Source organism: Conger conger, chromosome 13 (genome assembly GCF_963514075.1).
Source record: "Conger conger chromosome 13, fConCon1.1, whole genome shotgun sequence".
NCBI classification, from domain to species: Eukaryota; Metazoa; Chordata; class Actinopteri; order Anguilliformes; family Congridae; genus Conger; species Conger conger.
Window position 1 is genome coordinate 29,151,988 of NC_083772.1, and position 14,064 is coordinate 29,166,051.

The 14,064-nt window shown below is 40.5% G+C and overlaps 1 pseudogene; it reads right to left on the minus strand.

Moving 5' to 3' along the window:
* Positions 1 to 805: 805 nt before the first annotated feature.
* On the minus strand, positions 806 to 13,515 carry LOC133108423 (extracellular calcium-sensing receptor-like; annotated as a pseudogene).
* Positions 13,516 to 14,064: the final 549 nt, after the last annotated feature.

The following is a 14,064-nucleotide window of genomic DNA, read 5'->3' on the forward strand; positions in this document are numbered from 1 at the left end:
GTTATGTGACATCAGATTTCCTTGTTTTTATACAAAATGCCGGTACTTCTGGCTTAACTTCGCATGGACACTCCTTTTTAAACAATAAAAACACAGGAATGATGTCTATTTCCCATCTCCTCAATGAGGACCCTGATGTAATGCGTCCTCACTGGGGAGGTTCCTGGCTGTTGAGGTGCACATCCTCCACCCCCATACTAATCACTGATGCCAGTGGTCTGGAGCCTGCAGTGAGGAAACTCGAAGTCCAATGAAAAATGGAAATGCAAATTTACATGTGTGGGGTGGAATCAGAATGCAACTCAGAATGAGTTCACACACAGAACAAACAATCTTAGCACTCAGCTTCTATTCTGTGATGGTAGAATGACAAGGAACAGAAATGCAAGATGCTTCATGTTTAAAAAAATGGTCATGTTTTAACTTGAGGAAAGAAGTTTTATTTAACAGTTTGGTTCCTGGAATGAATAACAATTTACTGTATAATTTATCATTGAATATTTTACATTTCACATTGTAATATTTGAATGGTTTATGGTTTAAAAATTTTATAAGACAACTGTGTGAATGGAAGGACTATAAAACAAAGAACATATAGAACATCTTAAAATGTATGACTAATTGTTGACAAATACATTTTTACATTACATGCATTTAATTAATGCAGGGCTTTAGAATGCCTTCCAGCTTCAGCACTGGAAATTCACTGTTCCAGTGACCCAATATCTAAACCGATAAACATTCTCTCTAGCCGTCTCTTAAATGTTTCTCATACAAAATAAATGTAATCAAAGTGTAGACTTTTTTATTTTGCCATCATTTTCTTCTTGGTATTCTTTTCGGGTCTCAGAAGGATTATATAACACTTGGGAGCAAAGATGCAAAGGAGGAGTCCATAGCTTGAGGCCAGGATTGCAAATATCTCCACAGCGACTGTGTATTTTCCTGGGGAGCTGACGTAGGCAGGGACAAAGGTGATCCAGACGGTGCAGAAGATGATCATGCTGAAGGTGATGAACTTGGCCTCATTGAAGTTGTCTGGGAGCTTCCTGGCTAAAAAGGCCAGCAGGAAGCAGATGGCTGCCAGCAGGCCGATGTAGCCCAGGACACAAGCAAAGCCAGCCATCGAGCCCACATCACACTCAAGGATGATCTTGGCACTCTGCCCCCGTATCTCAGATGGGACGGGTGGTGACAGAACCAACCAGAGCATACAGATGAGCACCTGGATGGAGGTGCAGAGGAAGATGGCCACTCTCTGCTGCACCGGGCCAAAGTACTGCATGATGTTGCTGCCAGGGACTGAGGCACGGAAGGCCACCAGCACCACCACTGTCCTGCTGAGCACACAGGAAATGCAGAGCACAAAGCTGATCCCAAACAGCGTGTGGCGCAACATACAGGACCAGGGGGAGGGGCGACCGATGAAGGCCAGCGCACACAGGAAGCAGAGAGAGAGCGACAGCAGCAGCAGGAAGCTCAGCTCTGCATTGTTTGCCCTAACAAGGGGTGTGTCCCGGTGGAAAAAGAAGGTGGCGAGGACACTGCCTGTGAGGACCACCCCAGAGACTGAAAGAGCAGCAAGGACGATCCCCATGGTCTCCTGGAAGGACAGGAACTCCACCTCCTTTGGAACACAGGCAGTTCGAGCAGCATTCGACCAGAATCGATCTTGGCACTTCTGGCACTCTGTTGAACCTTAAAGATGATGTAAAAAAATGTCTAAGCCGAGACCAACGTGGTTCACTTAGGAGTTTACAATCACTGTATGTTGAGAGGCATTAAAATCTAAACAGTGATTCTGGTTCTAGGTTTGATTTCACTGTCTTTCTTAGAAATATCTGCTCGAACACTCAAGCTAGAGAGACAAAGGATTCCTTGGAAGTCCCCCCAAAGGAAGACCTTTTTGGCCATAAAATCTCAAGTTTTTGCCAAAGCGTAATAGTCTCAGCGTGCGTATTATGGTCTTGTTACACAGGCAAATAAATGCTGTGTTTTATGAAAGCCTAACAAACTATTGGAAATGTAATGTCATTAGCCAAAATGTTTCTCAGTCGTTTCTTCAATACCATACCACTCCTAATTTCTAGGCTGAGCCGAATTAATACTGCATCTTTTACTCATGGATAGGGATCACACATTTACTGTGCAACTGGATTACCGATACTGGTCAGAGAAGCACATATGTGGGCTCTTCTTCTTCCAGAAAGTCTATGCAAAACGTAGATAACAGCATTCCTATGTGCAAGTACTTTTGTAGTATGCAACATCGAAACAGACAACAATGATAATTCCCCCAGATAAATTCTACGTAAACAATAGACATTCTATTGACATTTCTACAAGTTTTTAGAATTGCATTTTTATGCATTTGTTTTGCTGGACCCTTGCTGTGAAAAGGTCACTGGCATTACCTTATTTTGTGTAAGATATGCATTTCCAAAATTCAGAGATGGTAAGGTCCCCCACGCTTGTTTTTCCGCCCATTTTACAAAACAAGGAACTATTGTCTCTAATCAATGACATCTTAAAATGCATGATACAGATAGTGTGAAGCCGAGTGCATTAAAACCATGTAATGACCTTCGAGTGGGTTATTCCGCTCATATCATGGTTTTTTACCAAAGATGAAAATATAAGCAGGGGTCGCTAATATTTTTGGGCCTCAAAATAAACCTTTTTTTTCTGGATCTAACTAGCTATATAGGTGGCTACTGTTTCAGCATGTTGCTATGGTTACATATGCTAGTTACATTCTGCTAAAAATAGAGAGGCTGGTTTTGATAATTTTTAATCTTGGTTAAATTCAAGGTTTTAAACACGCCTTAAATGTATTATTTTCAACTTCTTATTCGTAATTCTGGTCCACATTAATTTTTTCTACTCTGCTGTGTTGTGGCAACTGCCTGTTTCACTGCAACGTTTTTAAACATTGAAAATTGTCTTGGGCCACACATTACACCAACATCACACAATTTAGCCAACATAGCCAGCTTCTCCATTTTGTGCTGGTGATAGCCAAAAAAAGGAAACATTTGGAGCTAATTGAGAGTTGTCCGTTTACAAACGGCACGTCACATAGTAGCTAATAATGTTAACCATCTATCAAAACATTAGAAAGCTTGCGACTATTGGCTATTTAAATGCAAATAGATTTATTGGCATGACAAAGTCGTGGTTAATAAATAAAACCCAGTTGAACTCATATCGCAGTACTGGCTATTAGTCTCTGCTTCGCAAACTCCAGGCAACATATTCACTTAGAAGGGTGATTAGGCTTCACCAGGCCTACCTGCCAAACTTGAACGATTATACAAAAATAATCACTGCCTAGCATCCAATCAGAATTGAGTATTCACCAAGACTGTGGTACTGTAATGACTTTTCCTAAATAACAGCAGGACCAACAGATGTTGACTGACAGGTCATCAGCACAGATATGTTCTGTGCACACATCCACCTGGCTATATGTCACAAACATTTGTTTTCACAGCCATGCAACAGCCTATATAATATACTGGCTACTCTTTTCACCCAATATGAACTAAACAGAATGACTATAAATAGGTCAGTGTGAAGATGAAGGCCCACTCAATCATTTCAGCTGCTAATTAAATCCACAAGGTTTACAAACAGCAAAAAGACAAACAGTGTGGAATTAGTCTCCTATAACAAAGATCCTCATGTAAAGCACTTCAAAGGAAAAAATAAGTATTTAAAATAAGTGTCGGACCAATAGTACTTCTTTATTTTTGTTAAAGAGCGAATGGAGTCATTGCATAGCTCATCACCATGGAAACAACCTCATCGCTCGCACATCTGTTAAGATATCAAAAGGAATACTTAGCTAATGTTTTGATCAAATTAACCACACCTAACCTGCGATTTATTTGACAGCTATCCTTGTAGTAGGTGACAGTTGGTGATAGTAGCCTTATGCAAACTGCAACAATAACAATGACTTAGAAGGCTAAGCAGTTTCTCTGTGGAATTTTCACTCATTAACAACCATAATGTGCCTTTTAGTAAAAAGTGCAGCCATAATCATTTGTTAAGACATAAAAACTTATCTTTGTGCAGGTGTTGAAAATCATTTAAAGAAAGAATAGTTAATCATACCAGTGGTGTTGCTAATCTCTCCTGCTGCACATGGCAAGCAGTCAAAGCAGCAGATGGGCTTTCCTTTCTGCACAGCCTTCCGAGTGCCTGGGGGACAGGGCATGCTGCAGACGGACACAGGCACCTGTATGCATCCAGCAGAACAGACAGAATATCACTCTACCTCCATACCATCACTCAAAAACATTGTATTCCCTCAACAACAGAGCACGTCAACCTACATTATTCTCACATACCCAAGCTTATTTCTTAATATTTTATATGCATAAATCAGTGTTACATTTGAGCATAATATGTGCTAAAAATGTTGTGTATTTAACATATGCTCAATTATTCCTCAGTAATATCTCACCAATGCAGTAGCAATTCTCAAAAATCACACCATGACATATAAATACACAGATTTTAGCTAAATGCAATGCACTCTGTGCCCTGGGAACTGTTAATTGTGGACTCCCTCACTTCACTGTCCAATTTTCACAGTATATGAACAAACTCTGCCCTCCTCCACTCCCACGACGAAGTGTAAAACGGTGTACATTTTAGTGGAAGTATTTTCACGTTTCTGGATGACTTCACCCTGACTAACCCACAAAAATTGGCACTGTTCAGATCCAGAAAGCGGAGTTGGCAGGGAACTTGAATTCCCACTATTATTCAAAATATTTAGCCAAATTCGCCTGCCTACCTGCATCCTTAGAAGTGAGCTCCCTCCTAAGGTAGCATCCTAACGGAGAAGGAACCTCACAAGGCAATGGGTTAGGGACACACACTGAAGATAGCACAATGCCCTATAGCATTCATATGGCCATACAAGATGCGTGTTATCACTGTACACTGTGTGTTACATTACATTACATTATTGGCATTTGGCAGACGCTCTTATCCAGAGCGACGTACAAGAAAGTGGTGTTACCCCTGTTGCCTTCCTTTGTCCCTGAAAATTACCATCTTCAAATGCTGCCTTCTAAGGCAGCTGACTTCATATTAGGACACAGCCCTTGATTCAGAAACCTAGTTTTGGCCATATAGTCTGGTCGTTTCCCAAAGCCTTCTACATTACATTACATTACATTAATAGCATTTGGCAGACGCTCTTATCCAGAGCAACGTACAGTTGATTAGACTAAGCAGGAGACAATCCTCCCCTGGAGAAATTCAGGGTAAAGGGCCTTGCTCAAGGGCCCAACGGCTGTGCGGATCTTATTGTGGCTACACTGGGATTTGAACCACCGACCTTGTGTGTCCCAGTCATTCACCTTAACCACTACACTACAGGCCGTCTAAATGCTACGTTGTTCATAAGTAATACCTTGAGCTCTACCTTAACATTTCAGCGTGTTTCCCAAAACATTCTTACCTCAGTATACCTTCTGTACGTCATACTTTCGTAAGGTTGGTCTGGACCACTCTTAGCTACCGTATCGATGTTGTCAGCTCACTCTGCTAGTGGTCACCACTGTTACGAGCGTAAGCCTCTGAAATCAGCTGTTGCTCTTAGTTACATCTCAATCTGTTAAGCAATATGGACACTAATAATTCTACAGTTGTAGTTTGCTAATGATACTAACACCGTAGTCCTAAAACTGGAACATAATTTCCACGCCACGTCCTCTAACAATGCTTCCATTTTGTTTGCTGTGAAACTGCAGCATATGTTATTTTCATGTTGGTTCGTTTTGCTTGTTAGCGTGCTTTTATTGAAAACTAATCAGAGAAAATAGTGAATTACACCAGTAATGTGATGGTGCTTCTGGCAAATCAACCTTGATTGCAAAGTCATTTAAGGCACTGTGACAAAGATATTAAAATAATGTAAATAAAACAAGACATGCCAAAGAAGGCGTATTGCTTGGTGGCCTAGTGGGACAAGGTGCGATACCACAATCTGACATCACAAACTGTACTTTCTGCCAAAATTTGGTTTGTAATTTTTTTATTCTGTCAAGTTCCCACCAGTCGTGATAAATGCAATATTAATTATTCCTGCAGTGTTTTATTCATAAACACTAATTTCTCTCATAATGCAGTCAAGCAGTCACTGCATGGAGTGAATAATCTTAGAAAGGTTGATGGGCCTAGTAATGTCGCGTGTAGAAGCTATGCCTTAAGCAACCTCCAAAAGGGATACACACTTAGAAAAGTAAACAACTTTAGTAATGTATATTTTGAGTGTTCGTAAAACGCTAAGAGACACTGTTATCGGGAAAGCGGCCCTGGCCTTTACACCAGAAAAACAGCGGCAGGCACTTGCCTCAGACTATGCCATTTTTATGGATGCTGTCAGTCAGTGGTCCTCTGTAGCATAACTCTATGGGCTTCACAGAGGGAAAGATTACAAGAATCTAACTATAAACTACCCTGATTGAGAATGATTGGTACACCAGTCCAAAAATTAAACAGATGGTTATGTGGTTAAATTGCATGCTAAATTAATGGTTCACTTTACCTCATTCTGGCCACCGCCCCAGACGACTCTTTTCACATCAATGTCAAACTTGCTGTGAGATCCATCCACAGAGTCAAAATGTCCCACCTCGACAAACTCCACTGTCCCCTGCACCCCAATTTGCCAGTTAATGATGTCATAAGCGGCCGGTGGTTCACCGTTCTCATCAAAGTTTGTAGCTTCTCCCATAGCTGTGGTGAAGTTGACGGTTTGGATGTAGTGGAGAATCTTTCAGGACAGGGAAGATCAGGATTTTCACCATTTTTAACTAAATTGAACATATGGGGTGATTTATAAAACTGTTAACTATACAGTGCTTGCCACTTATACACAATTAATAGACTAGCAAATGAAAAATAAACAATGTAAAACTAACATTCTGAACACTGAAATCTATGAAGAGAATACTTTACTATAAACTACACTATAAACACATGACAACATATACATTACCTTAGAAATACATGCTGAACAATTGCTAAGCAACTTGGCAAATATTATAGCAGATGGTCAAGATTGGAATTAATTACTAAATACATTGTACAGTGGGCTCCAGAATTATTAGCACCCTTAATAAAAATTAGGACAAAAGGCAGTATTTAGTAAAAAACACAGATAATAATCCATATGTCACTGTATGTTCAAACAAAAAGGAAAACTATATACTTTTATTTCAATACATTTATTCTGATATTTCAATAACTTTTAAGTTTTTTCCAAAAACCATTGGCGCCAAAATGATTGGCACCCCTGGTTTAATACTTTGTGCAAACACCCCTGGCAAAGATGACAGCCATGGCAATTTACCTATAATTTGTAATAAGGTTAGAGAACAATTTGGATTTTTTACCTTTCCTCCATGCAGAACTTTTCAGAATCATTGATATCCTTGAGTTTTGTGCTTATGGACCTCCCTCTTCAGTTTAGACCACAGGCTTTTGAAGGGATTTAATTGCAGACCATGGATGTTGTTTTCACTTTACCATTTCTATGTAGATTTTGATGTATGTTTGGAAAGATTGCCCTGTAGGAAAATCAACTTACGACCAAGTCTCAACTTCCTAACAGAGACAACCAGATTTTCTGCCAGAAATTCCTGGTACTTTGTTTTGTTAATTGTGTCATTGGTCTTAAATAGTGCCCCTGGACCACTGGCAGCAAAATATCTTCAAAACATCAATGACCCACCTCCATATTTGACAGTAGGTATAAGGTGGTTGGTCATTTCAATATGAAAGTGAAACAGAATGTGATGGACTGACATTCAATTAAATACAATTGTACTGACAATTTCACTTTGTTTAATGTTATTTACAATAATCGTTAGGAGTGCCAATAATTTTATTGGTGTTGTTTATCATATGATATATCGATCATTTTTTTCTTCATTTTTGTCAAGGGTGCCAATAATTCTGGAGCCCACTGTACATAATTGTGGATATTCAATAAAGCATAACTAAAGGTCTTTATAAAATACAAAATAGGTAGCTAATAATGGGCCTCGTTTACACAAACCATGTGTGATTCTTCAAAGTTTTCATATTCAGTTTGTTAGTAGGTTACAAATAGATTTCACAGGTATTCTGAGCTGCTATCATGTGCATAAATTTTAAAAAAGGCAGTTATAAAGCTAGTTTTCTGCTTCTATTATTCCATTCATTATATTTTATTCAGATTTAAAAAACGGTGGCAAGATTTGAATATTCTAATTGCTCACATCATATATAAAATCACAACTGGATTCAACATTAAAATGGGTGATGCTTAATTTGGGTAACATTTACTAATTCATGTGTAATTTGAGTTGAATGTAAATTCCATTAAAAAAATAATCAAAGGTTGCTAGAAATAGGGCGTAGAACCACTGCTTACACTACTGACTGAATTATGTTTTTGGCTTGTACTTCCATTAACAGTACTTCAATCTTTGAATCAGAGCGGTCTTTTCTTTTGGATTTTCTCAGCTATCTCTTCAAATGGTCACTCTAGGACTCTAGGAAACTGTACTTTCCTCTCGGGTCTTCAACGCACGTGTCCCTGGTTCTGATTTGCACCTTATTTTACACCGATCTGGATAAGCGTGTCTGCTAAATGACTGAAATGTTATGTAATGCAAAATAGCCTACAATTCCACGCTCCTTACTTATATGGTATTTTAGGTGCTTCAATATATGTTAATCACAAGTTCTTTGAATGCAATTTTCATTTAGGATTGATTGGTATTTATCAACATACACACATGGATACAAAAAAACCTGTGTCTGCATGCGTTTGATACACAGTTTCTGTAGCGTGGGAAGCTAAGCGGAGAGCCAGGAGCGACCAAGGGTAGAACCTTTTTTTAACCAACACGCGAACGTGTCCGTCACTAAATCCCAGGGAGAACAGAAATAGGGATACCCAGCTAGGGACAGGACTTCTCCCGGAACAATGGGAGGAATAGAAATTAAACAAACCAATCTTCGAAATCGCAAACAGAAAAGTAGCTCAAAAACGGCTAGAGAACGTAAAACAACCCTTAATAACCAGGGCGAACCAATAACTTTGGTACCATGCCAAATAGCTGGGCACTAAGTGAAAACCAAAATAAAATACAACCTAGCGAGAAAAGCTAGGCACGAAAATAAAAACCTCGAGACGCAGCTCGGGACAAAAATGCAAACCAAAATACAACACCGGGGACAACGTCCCTCTACCATCGACTCACACGAGTCCAAAAGAAAAAACAAAACCCTTGAGGAAGGCGCCAGCACACACAACACTTCCAGCTGTACGCCTTCCTTACCTTTTAGATATTTCTCTTTCTTAGCAATGAGAGAATTATCCACCAGCACCGTACCTGACTCGTCTAGGTTTAGAGTCTGCCGGGCGCTTTACCGGCTTTGTGCCAAGGGCGAACGGTTGAACACAAAAGCACTGAAAAATAGTCCATGCTGGTCTTAAATACTCTCCAGGGAGGTAATTCCCCTGGAGTAAACGAGAAACAGGTGGAAACAATAATCCTCGGCCCTCTCGTGGCACCAGTGAGAATTACCTCCCACCATGACAGTTTCTTGTTTCATTTGACATTTTGCCTCTGTGGCAAGAATGTTGCTGGCTGGGGGAAAAAACCTACAACAGTAGGGGAGCAGCCACCTTACTTTTCAGGGTGACTTGCTGAAAGCTGTACTCAAGTAAGAGTACTGTTACTTTACAATAATAATTACTCAAGTTAGAGTAAGAAAGTATCTACTGAACTCAAGTACCGAGTTAATTTAGGCCATAGGATCTGATTTAATATTCAAAAGAACAAGCAGTGCAACAGAACTGCAGAATCACAGCCTGATTGTGTACATACAGTGAGATCAACATAATTAAACTGTCCCAAATATAAAATTTTAAAGTGCACTTCCATTTGTCCAATTATGTTTGAGCCCCTAAAACTGGGGTGGCTATGTATAAGCTCATCTTCATTATTTACTTCCAACCCCAATATCCTGTGGTAGACAGCTAAAATAACTATCATTTTTTCAATGTTCAAATATTTATGGACCTGACTGTATGTCCTGCCCCCAATCTCTCCAAAGTAGTGGCTAACCAGTTCTCACACCTAGGTCACTTCTAGGTGAGAAACTGTGACAATCGCTCAAAAAACACAGATTTTTTCGCCAGCATAATCATTTTCCTTTAATTTCCAGTACACAGGCTGAGCGTTATGTGGTGGAAAAATAGTTCTTGAGACGTTATGGCCAAAAAGGTTGATGTTATACAAGCAAAAAATATTTTGTGATGGCTAAGTCTAAATGGAAGACTCTGGAGGTTTCCAGTGACGTGATCCCATTTTCCATCGGTGAGCATCCAAACACATTCTCAAAATGGTTTTATATTATTCTGTATGCTTATGAATAAGGAGCAGGATTATGCTTTTGAATAATAAATAGTAGGAAGAATAAAAAGTATTTTATAATTTAGTATGTAATCTATAGCATTTTACACCTCGTACATGACCAATAATATCATTTAGTTTACATGTCCTTTAGATGTCCTGCCTAAAACCAATGCCGAATGCTAATTTTTGGTGATATTGTCATGGACTTGAAAGGAATTTGTCCAGCGTTTTTGCTGTGGTCCCATTGTGTTTCTAAGGCCACCAGACACAGTCATGAGCATCTGTATCAAATACAAAAAACTTTTCAGTGTGGAAAAAAGCTTCCACTTCCACTGTGTTTGAGCATCTTTAACTCTGTTTTAGTTATGTCTAGAGTAACTCTACAAACACACTCCCAAGGGTTACCTTTCAGAAGATACCAGGATTGTGCCTGTAGTCAAAAGGGATCAAGAGTAGTAACCACTTTATTTTGGATGTCATTTTCAAGCTTGTTTTAAAAAAGTGGTGATACTTAAGGGGATAATTATATGTACATTTTAGAATATGCTTTTAACAAATCCCTTACTTATAAGCTATTAATATGCATTAATTTATATTTTTACCCAATGTGATATTTGTATGTTTTTTGGTCTTACCTGCCAGGGTTGGAGGTTGGTGACATTTGGACAGCCCCCTTTTTCAAAGGGGCCATGCCCTGGTTGGCAGGACAGCATGTTGTGAATGGCATGTGCAATGGCATACACAGCCTTGTAGATACTGTAAGTGAATCTGAGCACGGAGACGTCAGTATAAAAGCTCTCAACATTGTCCAAGCTCTCAGACCCTGTGCAGTTGGGTCTGGCTAATGGAGAGGGGCTGGGGCCATTTCTAAAGGAGCATTCAAACATCATCTCCCAGAATTCCTCCACAAAGGGGTCAGAGGGCAAATCCTTGGGCTGAAACCTGGTGAGAAAAGACCTGAGACCCTGAATGTTTCCCTTGCGCAAGGCAAATCCTAAAGTGCCACTAAATGAGGGCAGATTATTAGGAGAGGACATGTGGCGAGAGGTAATCCAGGACTCTGTGGCAATCCACTGCCTGTCGGTGATGTTCTGTCTCACCACCTCCTCCATCAGGACTTGCATGTCTGAGGTAATGGCAAAAGTGACGATGACTTTGGCTGTGGAAAGCCTGAGCGTCTCCACGATGCGTGGAATGCTCCTCTCAAAGTTGACCTTGGGGATGACCTCAGAAAAGGCCACACACACCTCAGAGTTCTGCAGCTCCTTCAACAGATGCTGGATCCCAAACTTGCCATAGTCATCATCTCCCGCTATCACACCCACCCAGGTCCAGCCAAAGAGGTGCAGCATGCGAGCCATAGCCGGGCTTGAAAGGCATCACTGGGCACAGTGCGGAAGAAGGTGGGATATTTCTGGTGGTCTCCAAGGCACGCACATGTGGCAGAGTAACTGACCTGGGGAGCACACAGGGAACTTCCAGTAAAACGCATGTCTTTTTAAAATTTATCTCAGCTCTGCAGCATAATCACCATGGTGATTTAGTCCATGAGCAACTTTTCTGATACCAGAAACTCATGTCTAAGCCCATAGTTAGCTGATTAACCCATTTAGCTCACTTTGTGATACAGGCCCCCATTCTTGCTGCCCTCCTGTGAGTGGGTTGATGACTTTACCAAATCTCTTAGCCTTCAGTGGCAGGCATCTGTGTATATCTGGGTGAGAAACCCAGCATAACCACCAAAGAAAAGCGATTAGGTGAATGACTTTGTGCTGTGGACAGAGGTTGTTCCTAGCCAGCGACAAGGCCCTAAGACTGAGTTGTACAAGACTTTGACAATCTATTAAAGTTTTTATTGTTGAATACTTGCCCTGTGAAGTGTTAGTCAGCTAGCTCTCATCATAACATCATAGTTTAAATCCTTTGGACCTAAGCAAACATCCATAAATAGCATCTCCCATTATAAATGATATATACAGTGTTCTGACAGTGCTTGAAGCTTTGATTTAATCTTTTATGCTGCAGTAAGTATTCGTTATACAAGTGTAAGAGATTGAATGCACTCTGTGTTACGAAATTAGAGCTGCCGTTGCCTTCTGCAACAAAACATTTTGAGACAATTAATGATCTAATTAATGATCATTAATTTTCTGCAGTGCTGTTCCATTTCTCACCATGGGGATACTGAAGACTCCCAGGGTGCAAGCAATTATGATAGATCCTGATGAGAGGGAATCACCAACAATGACAGGCACCTCAGGAGTGCGGCCACACCTGGAACCCATAATGACTGGGTCATTCCCTGCTACCAGTCCCAGGGCAGTGGCTAATGTTGAAAGGCAGGTGTCAGCCAGGGCATACCCCAGGGTGAGATTGGGCAGCAGCTGGGGGTTTCTGTTAATCTCTTCCACTGCAAAGATCATGGTCTGCAGCCAACGGTATGCACGCAAATAAAATCTGAGGGAGAAAAAAAGAAAGTGAAGTGAAAGAGAGCTTGAAAGGTTCACAGATAAATTTGCATATGTGGTCTGTGTACACACACACATACACTCACTGAGCACTTTATCAGGAACATGTTTACTTTATTACACGTACTTATTCATGCGATTATCTAATCAGCCAATTGTGTGGCAGCAGTGCAATGCATACAATTATGTAGATATGGGACAGGAGCTTCAGTTATTGTTCACATCAACATCAGTCCAGTGAACAGCAGTTATGCAGACAGAAACGCTTTGTTAATAAGAGATGTCAGAGGAGAATGGCGAGACTGGTCAAAGCTGGTTGGAAGGTGACAGTAACACAAATAACCACACAGTGGTATGCAGAACACACAACGCATCATACCTCTAAGTGGATAGGCTACAGCAGTAGAAGTCTAAAAAATAAGTCTAATAAATACCTAATGAAGTTCTCACTGGGTGTATACAGTATACAGATAAAGTAAAAGGTTATGCATTTACCTCTGACACTGTGAAGGTGCCACTCGTTGTGTGAAGTCCAGGTTGGGCTCAGGTGCCTCTATATGAATTGTGAACAGTCCTCCAATGATCACATCACCCTCCTTATACACACTTTGAGAGATAAGAGTGTCCAAAAGCCTGCAGGAGGAGCTTGCTGTTCCACACACTGCTCCAAGGACCAATGACACCCACAGCCATAACCAGGTATGAATACCCATCTCCTGCAGGAGAGGGGGGAGTGACAGAGAGAAGGAGGGAATGGGTCTAAGTTCTCTGACTGAAATAGAGGGAGGCTTCCTTATTTAGGGCCTATTCCCTGTACTGCAAAAAAAAACAAAAAAAAAAACAATAATAAGCTTGTAGTGTAGTAATTGTGAAAACCCTGATGGAGCCCAGTCGAAGCCTCGACCCAAAGGAAAAGAAGTAAATCGCCTTGTTTTTTTTTATCTGGAGATAATTATTTCATAAGACCCTGGAGTCTGGTACTGACTCTCCCTCTCTAATGTGCACTGAGTGCTGTTTGTCGCATATTTTTCCACAACAGACCCACGTTCTCCACGTTCCCTTACATCAATGGTTCCCAGACTCGGTCCTGGAGCACCCTGGTGTATGCTGGTTTTAGTTCCAACTACAATTGCAATGAATTTTTGAATTTAGATTTTTTT